At 44.6% G+C, this 17,692-nt stretch overlaps 1 protein-coding gene and 1 pseudogene across 1 annotated transcript in view; one reads left to right on the forward strand and one right to left on the reverse strand.

Moving 5' to 3' along the window:
• The window catches only part of TENM3 (teneurin transmembrane protein 3), a 2,716,013-nt gene that overhangs the window by 1,546,731 nt on the left and 1,151,590 nt on the right, over positions 1 to 17,692 (reverse strand). The gene's annotated exons all lie outside the window — the stretch shown is intronic.
• LOC146040484 (5S ribosomal RNA) lies at positions 2,729 to 2,847 on the forward strand (annotated as a pseudogene).

A 17,692-nucleotide genomic window follows, 5' to 3' on the forward strand; every position in this document is an offset into this window, starting at 1 on the left:
ATTTATATGTACCTGTGCATTTGGTTAATGACATTTGTTGAATGGGGTTGCTTTCAAGCAGGCTGGGTGCTAATATCTCTTTGAGGTTTCTTGATTTTCTGAATATGACGTGAGGTTTGTTGGGGAGTATTTCTTCTAGAATAGGGTCCATTCTAAGTATATTCCAGTGTTTACTGATGGTTTGTCTGATCTTTTTTTCTTCGCAGTAAAATTGTGTAATAAACGCTAATGAGTGGTTGTTCTCTTCCCCTCTTTTAGGTTTGATTTTCTCCTCCAGTAATTCTGCTCTGTTGAGTTCTTCACACTTGGTGATAGCTTGATGAATGATTTTTTCGGGGTACTCCCTTTCCCTGAACCGGTTGGCGTAAATTTCAACTTGTTCTGTGCATGATATGGCTGTGCTGCAATTACGTTTGATCCTGTAGAATTGTGAAAATGGGATGTTGTCTTTCCATCGTTTGACATGTCCACTTTTGTAATGAAGATAGCTGTTTGTATCTACAGGCTTAATGAAGTTTTTAGTTGTTACTGTCTTTCCTTCATTTGATAATATTAAGTCCAGAAATTCTACATGATCTTTACTCACATTGAATGTAAATTTCAAATTGTAATTGTTATTGTTGATGTGGTTAATGAATTTCATGAAGTCTTCCAGGTTTCCGTCCCATATAACAAGTATGTCATCTATATATCGTTTGTATATATGTATATTGTTTTTGAAAGGATTATTGTTGTAGACGTACTGGTCTTCCCATTTGCCCATAAGTAAATTTGCGAAACTTGGTGCAAATATTGTGCCTATGGCAGTTCCGCAAATTTGTAAAAAGAATTGGTCCAGAAATTTGAAATAATTATGGGTTAATATAAACATAATGATGTCACAGATGAAGTTGATATGGGCAGTGGTTAGGTTGGTATCTTTTTCTAGAGCTTCTCTGCAGGCTTGAGTACCTTTTACATGTTCAATGGAGGTGTAAAGTGATGAAACATCTATGGTGGCCCATAGGAAGGTGTCCTGCCAGGTGATGCTTCTCATAATTCTCAGTACGCTGGATGTATCTTTCAGGTATCCACCAGGCCGACCTATATTAGCAGGAATCGACTCACTTACGGCACACTGCTCTGAATATGTTGACATCTTCCTTAAAAATAAAGTCATCAAATTACCATCATACCTGAAAGATACATCCAGCGTACTGAGAATTATGAGAAGCATCACCTGGCAGGACACCTTCCTATGGGCCACCATAGATGTTTCATCACTTTACACCTCCATTGAACATGTAAAAGGTACTCAAGCCTGCAGAGAAGCTCTAGAAAAAGATACCAACCTAACCACTGCCCATATCAACTTCATCTGTGACATCATTATGTTTATATTAACCCATAATTATTTCAAATTTCTGGACCAATTCTTTTTACAAATTTGCGGAACTGCCATGGGCACAATATTTGCACCAAGTTTCGCAAATTTACTTATGGGCAAATGGGAAGACCAGTACGTCTACAACAATAATCCTTTCAAAAACAATATACATATATACAAACGATATATAGATGACATACTTGTTATATGGGACGGAAACCTGGAAGACTTCATGAAATTCATTAACCACATCAACAATAACAATTACAATTTGAAATTTACATTCAATGTGAGTAAAGATCATGTAGAATTTCTGGACTTAATATTATCAAATGAAGGGAAGACAGTAACAACTAAAAACTTCATTAAGACTGTAGATACAAACAGCTATCTTCATTACAAAAGTGGACATGTCAAACAATGGAAAGACAACATCCCATTTTCACAATTCTACAGGATCAAACGTAATTGCAGCACAGCCATATCATGCACAGAACAAGTTGAAATTTACGCCAACCGGTTCAGGGAAAGGGAGTACCCCGAAAAAATCATTCATCAAGCTATCACCAAGTGTGAAGAACTCAACAGAGCAGAATTACTGAAGGAGAAAATCAAACCTAAAAGAGGGGAAGAGAACAACCACTCATTAGCGTTTATTACACAATTTAACTGCGAAGAAAAAAAGATCAGACAAACCATCAGTAAACACTTGAATATACTTAGAATGGACCCTATTCTAGAAGAAATACTCCCCAACAAACCTCACGTCATATTCAGAAAATCAAGAAACCTCAAAGAGATATTAGCACCCAGCCTGCTTGAAAGCAACCCCATTCAACAAATGTCATTAACCAAATGCACAGGTACATATAAATGTGGTCACTGCAATATCTGCAAACACGTTCATCCGGATAGAAAAACTTTTCATAATTACAATAATACCAAAAAATATACAAAGAAACATTTCTGTAACTGTAATACCACATCAGCTATCTACATGATCGAATGTCCATGTGGTCTCAAATACGTGGGGAAGACCAAACGCCCACTCAAACTCAGAATACAGGAGCATATCAGATATATTAAAAACAAACTTACAACCCATTCCGTATCTCGACACTTCCTAAATAATCACAACTCATCCGTAGAAAATCTGAAATTCACCACCATCGAACACGTTACCCTCGGACCACGGGGAGGGGATTTAGCAAAGAGACTTTCCCAACGTGAGATGTTTTGGATCTACGAACTCAATACCCTGTCACCCCATGGTCTAAATGAAAGCTACGAAATAGCCCCATTCCTCTGAAGAGACAACGCCACAGAGGTCTTAGCCTGTATGAAAGTGACCCCAATACAAGGAAATGCAATCATCCCACTCTGCACAAACCCGATTCCATCCGAACTCGGAAGTTAAAAAGCAGTGGGCCCAACAAGTACTTGGGAGGAAGACCACCAGGGAAAATTGGGTATCGCATGTAATACTGTACAGGGAAGGACACCAACAGGTCTAAAGAACCTCTGATGACAGTTGTAAATAAAGGACCTCCAGAAGACACAGAGGACATCATTACTGAAGGCAACAACTTGAATATTTGAAAATCCCACCCTCATATGAACTCAAGAAAAACCTGAAAAATACAATACAAAAACCTGGTATCGGGACTATTCCTTTTCAACAAAGAACTAAAGAATTGATTAGCTACAAACAGAGACATTCATTATACCCCAGAAAGCTCCGACAGAAAGTTTCCAGAAAGGAGAAAAGAAAAAATTAAATAATTACTATTCCAATTACTGCCAATAGACTCAAAAGAAATGAACTCTGTATATACAGAACAAATTTGGTCATTGCACTATTTGGTGAAATAGAGCTTAGGGTTCTTAACCACAAAAAATCACAAATATATGACGTACTAAAAATAAAAATTCTGTCATAAAAAATCATCATTCTCACTTATAAATATTATTATATATTTTTCTATCACACATCTATACCCACATTTTAAGAACCTTGTCACGACTATTGTCATAAGTTCATATTAATGTCACATATGTATTTAAATATGTATAGGACTATCCTGTTTGTCACCTTATAATCACATGAACAGAGTTAAGCAAAACACATGGGATCACCATTGCTTGCACGTATGCACGAAAATGCCACCTATATGATAACGAAGAATCTAAAATGCTTCCATGCGGCAAACGAACTCTGAATAAGTGTCCTTTTCCATTAATATTTATACTTTGTTTTTTCGTAGTACATACAATATAAAGAGCTAAATATGTCTCCACCTGAGGATTGCTATGACAACGCTTGCGTCTCACAATGAAAAACTCCGCCCCCATAAGTATGAAGACCGGGATCCAATAGAAGATCAGGATCCAACAGAAGGTCTGCGCTCCAATACAGCAACATCCGCGTTCCACAAAACAGACAGCGAGGAGACGCACATCCGGTCTATCGTCAGTACGGCACAAGCCTTAATTTCCGCGTTCCAGAGTCAGCGCTATGTGCGCTCCAACTACAAACACTTCCGCGTTCCACGGACGGACAGTGCGATGACGCACTTCCGGTCCAGCGAAAAAAGTTCTAACTGATCGCGGCAGCATTTGCTGCAAATTCACCAACACTGACTGGACAACATTAATGGAGAATTAGTCTCCAATCCTATTGGCAATTGCTATAAACCTTTTTCCAGGACTGTATCAAAATAACGAAAAATTGGACACTTCCGCTTCCGGTTTCTAATCCCACCCCCATGTAATCACAGATAGTATAAATACCCTTACTGATCACACCTCAATATTCTGCTCCCCTTGAAGAAGTCCACAAGTGGACGAAACGCGTCGGGACCACCCTCTAATCCTTCCTGCCACTGAGCCAAGAGACTGCAGCACTACCTCCTGGTCTCCTAACCACGAAAAAGACTTTCCCCTTTTTTTACTTACCCTATATCCAGCTAAGTACTAACCATACTTTTTAACAAAGGGGATATACTGATTGCTCTTATATGTCTGTATTTTTTTAATACTGTGCTTATCTGTTTCCACCTACTTCCTTGTTGTCTCCATTCCCCTTCCCCATCCCCACTACCTATGCCAACCAATTGTATAACTGTCATATTTATGTTCTTGTATATTGTATGAATTAAGTGTATACAAAAAATCTTTTTATTTATATATATATATATATATATATATATATATATATATATATATATACTCTTTTATTTTGGTATATTAAATACATATTTACAGTATATCTTTGCATATATGTCCATACTTTTTTATATAACAATTACTAGACCACTGTAAGGCGCCTGGACTCTCCCCATACTCTTCATATATATATATATATATATATATATATATATATATATATATATATATATATATATATATATATATATATATATTACCTCTCTGCTGGTGCATCTACTGTACTGCCATATAAATAACACCAGTCTACTGGTGCATCTACTGCAGTATATACTTGCACTCCAGTGGTGCTGTCCTGTGGTGTAATATATTGTATAATTCCACAAAAAGAATGGAGATTCAAATAGGGAAAGATGACAGGCCGCTTGCTCCTAATTCTGAATCTGCTGCAACTGCAAGTATTAATGATGACATAGACGATGATATGCCATCAACGTCATCTGCCAAGGCCGATGTCCATTGTCAAAGTACAGGGCATGTAAAATCTGAAAAGCCAAAGTTCAGTAAAAAGAGGACCCAAAAAAATAAATTAAAATCATTGGAGGAGAAACGTAAACTTGCCAATGTGCCATTTATGACATGGAGTGGCAAGGAAAGGTTAAGGCAACTTCACATGACATTGCAAGCCCTCCTACTCCCCCCTTCAGAGATTTTAAGAGATTGCAGCTGTCATCAAAAACACAGCAAACACCTCTGCCTACTAAAGAAGACATATTATCACAAACCCCCAAGAGGGTCCAAGGGTGTTGGTAGTTGCGATGCCTGACCTTCCTATCACTGTACGGGAAGAGGTGGCTCCTTCCACCATTTTCAGCACTCCCTCTGCATATGCTGGAAGGATCACCCACAGTACAGTTCCTGATTTCGATAATGAAGGTGTCAATGTTGTAGACCGAGAGGAGGATATTGATGTAGCTGGCGCTGAGGAGGAAGTTGACGAGCAGGAGTTGAGGTGATTTGCTTAAATGAGGCACCAGGAGGGGAAACAGTTGTCCATGGGATGAAAAATCCCATCGTCATGCCTGGGCAATAAATCCACCTCTGGGATTTTTTTTATCAAAATCCGGACAACAAATGTATTGCAATATGTAGCTTATGTAAAGCTCCAAAAAGCAGTGATAAGGATCTTGCCCACCTAGGGACATCCTCCCTTATACGTCACCTGACCCTTCATAAATCAGTGTTTTCAGTAGTTCAGGAACTGTGGCTAGGACCGGCAGCAGTCCAGGGACACCTAAATTCCTCGGTCCTCCTGTTGGAGCCAAGCACCTGAAAAGCACACCACCAACTCCCTCCTCATCAATTTCCTCCTTGATCTGGATCAGGTGGAGTCCTGCAGGCCATGTCACCAGCATGACTGACTCCTCTTCTATTCGGGATTCCTCTGGAGGGAGTCAGTCATCATCCCAGAGGGGTCGTAAGACCGCTATGTCTTTCACTAAGCAATTGACCATCCAACAGTCATTTGCCATGAGGACAGAAGTTATCCTATGGCAAAGCGGATAATTGTGGCCTTGACAGCTATGTTGGTGATAGACATGCATCCGGTGTCCACCATCAGTGGAGTGGGATTTAGATTGTTGATAGAGGTATTGTGTCCCCGGTACCAAATCCCATCTAGATTCCACTTCACTAGGCAGGCAATACCCGGGATGTACATAGATATCTGAAAAAGTGTTCTCAGTGCCCTAAAAAATGCGGCTCTACCCACTGTCCACTTAACTACTGACATGTGGACAAGTGGATCAGGGCAAACTAAGGACTATATGACTGTGACAGCCGACTGGGTAATGTTGTACGGGCATTACACGTGAGCAATTTCCAGCACATGCCATGTTTTGCCCACACAATAAATTTGGTGGTGCAGCATTTCATCAGAAGTGACAGGAGCATGCAGAAGATGCTTGCGGTGGCCCACAAAATTTGTGGACACTTTCGGCATTCTGCCACTGCCTGCCGAAGGCTGAAGCGGCAGCAAAAACTCCTCAACCTGCCCTGCCATCAGCTTAAAAAAGAGGTAGTGATGCGCTGGAACTCCACCCTCTATATGCTGCAGAGGATGGAGGAGCAGCAAAGGCCATTGAAGCCTACACAGCCAACTACGACATAGGCAAAGGAGCGGGGCTGCACCTGACTCAAGTGCAGTGGAGGCTGAATTCCATGTTGTGCAGGGTTCTCCAGCTGTTTGAACTTGCCACACAAGGGGTGACATTCTATGCTATGCGCTAAATGCGCATGTTTAATTCGCACACTATATCGCCGCAAATCGCATTTTTCTAATTCGCACTTTTCAGTCAAAATTCGATTATTTAATGTGATGCGCATTTGAGGCTGAAAAGTGCGAAGAGTTGCGATTTGCGGCGAAGTGGTGCGATTTTTAGTCACAAAAAAGTGCGATTTTTAGTAACAAAACGCGCCATTTCTTCCGCTGGTCATGTGCGAGTTTTGGACCAACCGGAGTGCGATTTACAAACCTGTCTCCGCATCACTAAGAACCCCCAAACCTATTGGCCCACCTATGTCCCCTCCATTATGCATCACACCCCCTATATAAAGGGCCATTGGCGCCATTTCACTCTTTGATAGGAAGTAAGGAGCATGGAGAGGAGCAGTGGAAGTGTGAGTTCAGGAAGAGGTGTTGGTGGCAGAGTTAGGAGTGACAGAGGGAGCAGTGGCAGAGTGATGACTGGCAGAGGAAGCAGTGGCAGAGGAAGCAGTGGCAGAGGGAGCACTGGCAGAGGGAGCACTGGCAGAGGGAGCACTGGCAGAGGGAGCAGTGGCAGCAGCCAGACAAGTGGGAGAGGCAGCAGTGTGGCAGGCAGCATGGCCACAGCAAGGCCAGCCTCAGCTCAGACCATGGCCGTCCAGCCCCAGCAGGAGGAGGTGGAGGATCCGCTGGCATCCCCATCCTACAGCCAAGCCCTAGACCATACCCCACACCAGCTGCAGGAGGGCCACATGTCAGAGGTGGAGGAAGATGCTGGTGAGGAGGAGGAAGACACTGGCATGGAGGAGGAGGAGGGCGACATGGCTGGGGCAGAAAATGAGGAGGAGGAGGAGGAGGTGGTAGCTGGTCGCACCAAAAGTGGCCGCATGGTCAGGTTTTCCTATGAGGAAAATGTGGCACTTGTGAGGGCTATCATGCCAGTGTTCGAGAGGCTGCTTGGCAAAACCAACTACAAGACCACTGCCCAGCGCAAGCGCGCTATATGGAAGGACATCACCCAGGCGGTGAACGCTGTGAGTAATCACAAGAGCCTGGTGCGCAATGTGAAGAAGCGCTTCAACGATATAAAACGCCAGTTGAAGCATAAAATGGCCCTGGAGATGGAGGAGGCCACCAGGACTGGAGGAGGAAGCCCCACCACTGTCACCTACAATGCTTATGAGGTGAAGCTGAAGCGCATCATCCCACCTGAGGTCCTGCCTGGGATGCATGTGGCGGATTCCGACAGGCCACAAACGCCACCGCGAGCTGGTAAGTGTGACCCCATGCAAACTGTAACATACATGCCAATGTATTATATCTGCAATGTGCACTTGTATTGTAATGCTTTGTAAAGTGCTGCTGTGGAACTACATAGCCCAGCAAGGTCATGCACAATAAAATGGCTGCTCCTGCTTGTAAATTGCTGACAATGCTGGGCCTTGTAGTTCCACAACTACTCATATTGATTAACAGTGTACCATTGTTTGCAGCAGACTAACATCTATGTGTACAAAAACCCTGTGGTGTACTGGAGGTTTAGCTGCCATGCCTACATACCACCGAATATCCTATAGTTGTCATGTGTACACTAGTTTACTACTAAGTTTGAAATTAAAGATTTGACTGAAAACAAAAAAAAAAGGGTGGTCCAGATATAATGCTGTCCTTTTCTATGGGGTATTGTCCATTATTGTGAATTCACTGCATGTTTTCTGAAAATGCTTATCCATTGCAAGGTCCATAATGCCTGCCCATCTTTCCTTGTACAGATTGTCCGTCCCGAAGTGCTGCAGCATCCAAGAGAAGAAGGCCCGTTGCTGCACAATCTGCGGAAGCAGGTAAATGACTAAACAACACCCCATTACACATACAGTACACACACCCATGTCACAACAACAATATCTCACACTACATTCTGCTCCTGCTGCTACATTGCAGCGGAAATGAGTGTAATCTGAGCTAGGCATGTGACATATTATTAATGTCAATGTTGCATGCTGTATCGGGGTACATGTGTAAGTGCATAACATCCCTAGGTATGGGCGTCAGCCATCTATAGGCCTATGTAAAACAGTATAGTCATGGGCGTGCGCAGCACATTATATTAGGGGGTGCACTGTCAAAGCGGTGTGCCTAGCACCACCTATTGGGCATATCTAACACCTCCATTGGGTCTGTCTAACAATATAAAATGTCTCTCAGCCACACCATAATCTCCTGCCTATTTCAGTTTTAATCTTCTAATTACTCTGTGTAACAGTACATGCAAATAAAGCCAAAATCATATCTGGATGACACAGGTATGTAGTGATATGACAATGGTGTTATACAATTAATAATGCAAAACACACATACAGTAATTGATTGATGGGTGCTTATTTTAATGGAATACAGGTCTAAAAAGCAAAAGTCTTTGGTAAAAGGTATTGCTGGTATTACTAGCAGCAATAAGTGTGGGGTGGGGGCACAGCATTAGTGCGCACGCCTATGAGTATAGTGGACAGTGTGGCCTATATATGCATCAATACTTACCTCTTCATCTGTATCCACAGGTGCTATACAACTAGGGTCAAACCAAACAGATTCTTCAATACTGGTGCTAGACGAAATGGACATCATTCTTGATCCGGTCGACACCTTTGCGGCAGAGGAAGAAATGCAGACCTCGTCCCAGAGTGATCTTCCCCCAAGTGGGGTGTCTCCCAACCCGCCCCCAACCACCCAGCAACCCCATACACGACCTACTGCTTCCCAAGTAGCTAACTCCTTGGTGAATTTCAAGGACAAGCAGCTTGAATTCATGGCCTCCCAAAGCCTCCAAATGGGAAATATACAGGGGTACATGCGTGACACCTTCCTGCAGTTGCGCAAAATTGCACGTAGTGTACGGGTAGGTGTAGGCACTCAAGTGCGCATTGCCAACAGTATTGACACCCGTTTTGCAGAACTAACTGCTGCAATACGGGAGCAGAATAGCCATATTGGGAGCCTGGCACAAAGTCTTACAGCCCTAACCCAAACATGCACAGCGCAGACCAATGCCCTCCTAGCTATGCAGGCCCAAATACAGCAGCAGCAGGAAGGCAATGTGGGAGGTGGCACTACCCCAACCCTCAGCAGTGTCTCCAGCACCCCAATAAGTGTCTCCCCCACTTCCCCACCCCGTCGTAGTGTGAGGACCCGTGGTGGGCTTAGTGCCGGCTCTAAAAGTGGTGTAGGGCTGCCTGATGCTGGCCGAAGGTAGCTGCTACATCAGTGTTTATACATATTAATATGCCAAATATCTTTGTACATGGCCCCACAGTTTGTATTTTGCACATGTAAAAATGCAGAGGGCGAAATGTAATAGGTTGCGATTTTTAGACGAGTTCCAAACTCGCCAGAAATCGCACCTTTAAAAATCGAATTCGCATATGTAATGAGATGCGAATTAGCGGCAAAAAATGCGATTTGCCGCGATTTCGGGCGATTTTCAGTCATGAAAATGTGCGCATTTTCATATATGCGATTTTGGGTAAAAAAATAAAATAAAAAAAAAAACGGCGTGGGGTCCCCCCTCCAGAGCATAACCAGCCCCGGGCTGAAAGAGCCAGTCCTGGTTTCATAAAATCACAGGAACAAACAAGTTGGGGTTCCGTGCATTTTATAAAACCAGCACCAGGCTCAAGGGCCAGTCCTGGTTCCCAAAATACGGGGGACAAAATAACTAGGGGTCCCCCGTATTTCAAGAACCAGCACCGGGCCCAACCAGCCAGCAGGGTAATGCCACAGCCGGGGGGAGACTTTTTATACAAGTCCCCCCGGCCAAAGCATTCAGCCCTCTGACCGGTCAGCATGGGCAGGGGTCCTGGGGGAGTGGGGACCCCCCCCAAAGAAGGGGTCCCCCCCCCTCCAGAACTTACCAGCCCATGCTGAAGCCCGGGGCTGTCCTCGATGCCCCTGGGCTGTGGGCATCGAGCTGATTAATTGTGTAAAAAAATAGAGAAAATCCTATTGTGTATTGCTGTGGAACTATGAGTCCCAGCAAGCCTGCACCACATGCAGGGACTTGGAGAACCACAAGTCCCAGCATGTGGGGCAATAAAGGGCCCGCTGGGACTAGTAGTCCCACAGTACTACAAATAGTTAAAAAAGTACACAAACACACTGACAGTACAAGTTTAATACACACCAAGCCCATTCATCCATACTCACCTATGTTGACACGAAGCTTCGGTCCCCTTGTCCAGTAGAATCCAGAGGGGAGGCTGTGGAGAGAAATCATACTCACCACAGACGTCTTCAGCGCTTCTCCGGGTGCCCAGCAGCATTCTTCCCACGGTCCGGTGTTCTGTTGACATCTGAGGCTCCGCCCCCCGACCGGGACTTAGGCCCGCCCATCAGCCAATCGTGGTCCTGGAAAACCGGCATGCCGGTTTTCCAGGACCATGATTGGCTGATGGGCGGGCCTAAGTCCCGGTCGGGGGGCGGAGCCCCAGATGTCAACAGAACACCGGAGGACGGTGATCGTGGGAAGAATGCTGCTGGGCACCCGGAGAAGCGCTGAAGACGTCTGTGGTGAGTATGATTTCTCTCCACAGCCTTCCCTCTGGATTCTACTGGACAAGGGGACCGAAGCTTCGTGTCAACATAGGTGAGTATGGATGAATGGGCTTGGTGTGTATTAAACTTGTACTGTCAGTGTGTTTGTGTACTTTTTTAACTATTTGTAGTACTGTGGGACTACTAGTCCCAGCGGGCCCTTTATTGCCCCACATGCTGGGACTTGTGGTTCTCCAAGTCCCTGCATGTGGTGCAGGCTTGCTGGGACTCATAGTTCCACAGCAATACACAATAGGATTTTCTCTATTATTTTACACAATTAATCAGCTCGATGCCCACAGCCCAGGGGCATCGAGGACAGCCCCGGGCTTCAGCATGGGCTGGTAAGTTCTGGAGGGGGGGACCCCTTCTTTGGGGGGGTCCCCACTCCCCCAGGACCCCTGCCCATGCTGACCGGTCAGAGGGCTGAATGCTTTGGCCGGGGGGACTTGTATAAAAAGTCTCCCCCCGGCTGTGGCATTACCCTGCTGGCTGGTTGGGCCCGGTGCTGGTTCTTGAAATACGGGGGACCCCTAGTCATTTTGTCCCCCGTATTTTGGGAACCAGGACCGGCCCTTGAGCCTGGTGCTGGTTTTATAAAATGCACGGAACCCCAACTTGTTTGTTCCTGTGATTTTATGAAACCAGGACCGGCTCTTTCAGCCCGGGGCTGGTTATGCTCTGGAGGGGGGACCCCACGCCGTTTTTTTTTTTACTTTAACTTTTAGCCTTTTTTTGGAAAGAACCATGCACAGATCACACAGATTTGTGCATGGTTCTGTAAAAATCGCCAGCAAGAAGCTGGTCTATTTTTTTTGCGTTTTTTGGTAAGGTCCCATATGCGACTTTAGAACTCGCATCCTATTACATATGCGAGTTCTATAGTTTACAATGGGAAAACATCTGGATGCGATTTTCAGTGTGACTGAAAATCGCATCTTTAAAATGTGCGATTTCGCGGTAAAAAGTGCGCTTTTTACCGCGATTTTAAACCTATTAAATGTGCGATTTTCGGAAAATGTGCGATTTCGGCCGTTTTTGACCAAAAATCGCACATGTCCAAAAATCACACCCTATTACATTTCGCCCAGAATGTTTTACAGCAAAAAAAGTAAAAGTTACTAACCGCATAACATTGTGTTTGTGTCTTTTTCTCAAGAAAAATTAATGTGTGAAATATAACATATTGAAATGGTATATGACTATGGGATTGCAGTAAAGTAGTGTGCTATAACTCATTGCCTGGCAAAGGTTGTGGATGTACATTTTCCAGCAGGCTCTGACACTCATGGTTTGGACTGTAATGGTTGTAGTGTGTCTGGGCATGCTGGCACATGTAGTTCCACAACACCAGTGAGCCATGTTTCACTGCAAACTTAATTCTTACATGTACCAAGAGTACTTAGAAGGTAGATATCAGCAAGGGATAGGTCAGCACCACCATGTGCATCTGTTGTGGACTGGTGTTAGGTTAAATATGGGTGGAAACAGATGGTATTGGTCAATAATTTGTTAATGAGTACACTTCCACTTCCAACACTGGTACATTTTGGAGTACAGGCCACATGTGCTTACCAGAAAAGTTACGCCTGCTGATGTATGTCTGCAACAACTTCTTTATAGCAAGTAAAAGTAGAGTAAAATGATTTGACAAAGTGGCCTGTGATACCACCAAGGCCCATGAGGTCACAGACTTAGTGGAGGCTGTGGACAAATAGTAGAGGGCACACATTAATTAGTGCTGGACAGACACTACATAGTTGCTACCCACAAAATGGGCCCAAGCATCTCTCACCTGCTCATATAACTCCGACAGGGTAATGGGGTTCAGCGTAACCATCCCCACAACCTGTTAATCCGACAGGTAGTCCAGGTACAGGTGAGCACCATACATACGTGGGGTACCCAGTAGTGGGGGGGCTACCAGCATCTTTTGCCCACCTTCCTCCCTCCTGCGTTGGTCCTCCAATTGGGACACATCACAGATAACCAAGTTTAAAATAGTCATACAAATCTACATTATTTAAACCCTCACAGGTGTCCTTACTAATGTTGGGGTTAATGTAGGGGGGTTTGGGAGTGATAATGAAGGCACCTGTGTTGAAAATAAACATGTGTGCACTTGACCAAAATGAGTTGTGTGCAAATGCACCAAACAGAACCAGGTCTGAAAAAAGTGCGATAAATAGACACCGCAAAAGTGCGATTTGCAAATGCGCATAGCATTAAATAAGCGGTTTGTATAGTTTTGCATTGGAAAACATCTGGATGCGATAAAAGTGCGAATTAATCTCGCACTTTTGTTCCGCATACCTTTACGCACAAAATATGCGATTTCTGTTCCTTAACGCATCACGTTAAATTGGCGATTTCACTGAAAAATGCGATATCGCCATTTTGTGGTCTAAATAACGCCAAAAACAGAAAATCGCATAGCATAGAATGTCACCCATGAAGTCAGTTCCGACACTGCCAGCTTGAGTCAGGTGATTCCCCTGATCAGGATGTTGCAGAAGCAGCTAGAGAAAGTGAAGGAGGAGCTAAAGCAATGCAATTCCGCAAAGCATGTAGCTCTTGTGGATGAAGCCCTCCACATGCTTTGCCAGGATACGAATGTGGTCAGTCTGTTAAAGTCAGAGAAATACTTTTTGGCCACCATGCTCGATCCTCGGTTTAAATCGTATGTTGTGTCACTATTTCCGGTGTACATAAGTCTACAAAGGTGCAAAGACCTGCTGTTCAGGAGATTGTCATCTGAAGGGGACCGTGACATAGGCACAGCTCCTCCTTCACTTTCTCCCACACATGTGGCTGCGAGGAAACAGCTGCGATTTCCCACACAACCCGCTGGCTGGGATGCAGGGCAGGCAGGCATCTGGTCTGGACTAAAGGACCTGGCAATAATCGCTGACATGTCTACTATCGCTGCATTGGATGCTGTCACCATTGAAAAAATGGTGGATGATTACTTTGGTGACAGCATCCAAGTACACATGTCAGACAGTCCTTACCTGTACTGGCAGGAAAAAAAGGCAGTTTGGAAGCCCTTGTACAAACTGGCTCTATTTTACCTGAGTTGTCCCCCCTCCAATGTGTACTCTGAAAGAGTTTTTAGTGCACCGGGGAACCTGGTCAGTGAACGGCAAAAGAGGTTGCTTCTGCAAAATGTGGAGAAGATGATGTTTATAAAAATGAATTATCAGTTATTCAATGACGACCAGGAATTGCCTCCAGAGATTATAACGGGACCTGTGATTGTGGAGTCCATCGGGGACACATTGATAATCTGTGAGGATGAGGAAGTACACACTGAAGGGGGCGAGGAATCGGAGGAGGAGGATGACGAGTGACGATGACATCTTGTCTCTGTAGAGCCAGTTTATACAGGGAGCATAGGCGAATCTAGAATTATGGTAATGGATGGTCCCAGATCTAGACATAATAGCAGGGGGACCTTTGCGCGGCGTAGTCATGCTACAAAAGGGTGTGTGGCCTCATGGGAAGGAGGCGTGGCATCACAAAAAGGGGTGTGGTATTACACTTTAGACCATACACAGTAATGCCCATTACACATTTTAGCAAACTCCGTAATACCCATTACACATAAAGCCACACGCCGTAATGCCAATTACACATAAGGCCACACACCATAATGACCATTACACATTGTGCCACACCTCATGATGCCCATTACATGCTATATAACAAACCGTAATGCCCATTACATATTTGCCACATAAGTGCTGCTTACCTACGTGCTCATTGCTAGGGGGTTCTTGCTTGATGGCACCATAGTACCCATTACACATGATGCCGCACACCGCAGTACCCATTAAACATGTTGCCACACACCATAGTACCCATTACACATGATGTCGCGCACCATAGTACCCATTACACATGATGCTGCACACATAATGTCCCTTACACATGATTCTGCACACATAATGCCCCTTACACACGATGCTGCACACCGTAATGCCACTTACACATTAAGCCACACATTATGCGTAATGCCCCCACATACCGTCACTTGTAGTGTCCCTTAAGCAATGCCCCCAAAAGTGCCACTTATTGTAAATTTTTATATGAGCCTTCGCTGATGCTGCAGGGAGAGATGGAGAGCGGTGCAGCTGCTTCTATGGGGAGAGGAGCAGAGCGCAGCGCAGAGCACGCTCCCACTCCCCTCCTGGTGTCCCCTCTAGCCGAGTGGACATTTGAAATATTGTGCGCGCTGTTGTTGTGCGTGACATCGGGGGAGCATGCCGGGTGCCGGCACTACATGATTAAAGAGGGGGCGCGCTGAGGTGAAAGCGGGGAGAAGAATTGGAGCGGAAGCTGCAGGGGTGACAGTCATTGACAGCTGGGCAGAGAGCAGGGGGCTGCCCGGCTGTATTCAGAGCACTGCAGGTCACAGCTGTTTGAAATAATACCCCTTTCACAACAGAAAATGCAGGGATTTACCTGGGAATATGGTCCCAGGATCATGCAGGGACATTCCCAGGCTGACCCCTTATACACCAGCCTAGTCCCTGCATTTTCTGGTGTGAGGGAGAGAGACAACCACTCCCCTCTCCCTACCCCCTTTAACCAACCAGCTATATCTTCGGAACCAACTGACCCATTTACATGAGACCAGTATCATATTGAAGAACTTTTGAGTTGGCTTCGAATGATTTTGATCCCGCGAAACTGGGCTGTTTGGTTCCAGAGAAATCTGCTCTCAAAGAACATAAACAGTCATGAAATTACATTTAAGAATCGAAAAAAAAATGGTTTAACCTCAATATCCCTGGAACCAATTAACCCATATGGATCCAGCCTGGGATCTGATTGAAGGCCCAGCGATTTGGGTTCGACTGAGATCAACCTCGAGCTTCAGTGATGCCGAAGAGGGAACTGGCAGCCGTTGAACTGCGTGGGGGTCGAAATGAGCGGGTCCCATGTTATCCTATAGAGAAAACATTCCAGCTTTGCCTGCCAGTATCTCCGGTTCCCAGGGGGCTAGAGACACGCATCTGGGCTCGTTGGAAAGCCCCATCCCTCAGCTACAAAATGGGACCCCGGACCACCCCCTAGATTCGCCTATCACAGGGAGATATGAATTGTTTTTTGTGTGGGGCCCAAAACAAACCAATCATTTCAGCCACAGTTTTGTAGGCCCTGTCACTGAAATGTTTGGTTTGTTAAAGTGTGTATGTCCTATTTCCGCAACATAAGGCTGGTGGTAAACATGATAAAGCCAGATAGTTGTCTTTTTGGATATTAAACTGATAAAAACAGATACACAGCACAGCACACTCGCAGACTAACTCAGGGCTGCACCAATTGCCCACTGCTCCCGGCTGGTCGCTGCCTGTGGTCAGAAGGTTCCACTACTTTGCAGCTATTGCATTGCTGCACCAACCACCCACTGCTCCTTGGCTGGTCGTCGCCTATGGTCAGAAGGTTATACTCCTTTGCAGCTATTGCATTGCTGCACCAATTGCCCACTGTCCTTGGCTGGTCATCACCTGTGGTCAGAAGGTTCCACCCCTTTGCAGCTATTGCATTGCTGCACCAATTGCCCACTGCTCCTTGGCTGGTCGTCGCCTGTTGTCAGAAGGTTCCACTCCTTTGCAGTTATTGCATTGCTGCACCAATCGCCCACTGCTCCTCAGCTGGTGGTAATCACTATCAAGCCAGATAGGGTTTTTTTGGGGCCTAGTTTTTCAAACTGCAATCCTGTCTGCCGCTGCATTGCCACTCCTAGATGAGCCACATGCTTGTGCCGCACACTTTTGTGGCTTAGCATAGTTATCCAGCTACCTCAGTGCAACCTTTTGCCCTAAAAATAATATTGTGAGGTTTTCGGAATAGACTGGAAATAAGTGGAAATTAATGTTATTGAGGTTAATAATAGCGTAGGAGCAAAAAGAAAAAGAAAATTCTGTGATATTAGCCATTTTTATGCTTTAAAAAAAAAAATAGAACCCAAAACGTTTAGGGGGTGTTTTAGCAAAACCCATTAGAACCCAAAACCTGAAGGCAATCAGAACCCAAAACGCGAAAAGTGGCTGCTGGTGCACATCTCTAATATTAGGCCAATTTATTTATAAACTAAGTTCTTGTTTGCTATAACACAGTTGGTGGTTTTAGTTATTCAGACACACACAGATCTATTTCATATTGCATGTTAATGTAGTTTCTGTTTTATATAAGCATAACTAGTTTTTATTTACATCTTGATTTTCCAAAATTAGGTCCTGTTACTAGTGGAGCAACTTTAGTTAAGTTAAAAATAATGGGTACTTGTGTAGGTTCACGGCGGC

The sequence above is a fragment of the Crinia signifera genome, chromosome 1, assembly GCF_055691185.1.
Source record: "Crinia signifera chromosome 1, ASM5569118v1, whole genome shotgun sequence".
Taxonomy (NCBI): domain Eukaryota; kingdom Metazoa; phylum Chordata; class Amphibia; order Anura; family Myobatrachidae; genus Crinia; species Crinia signifera.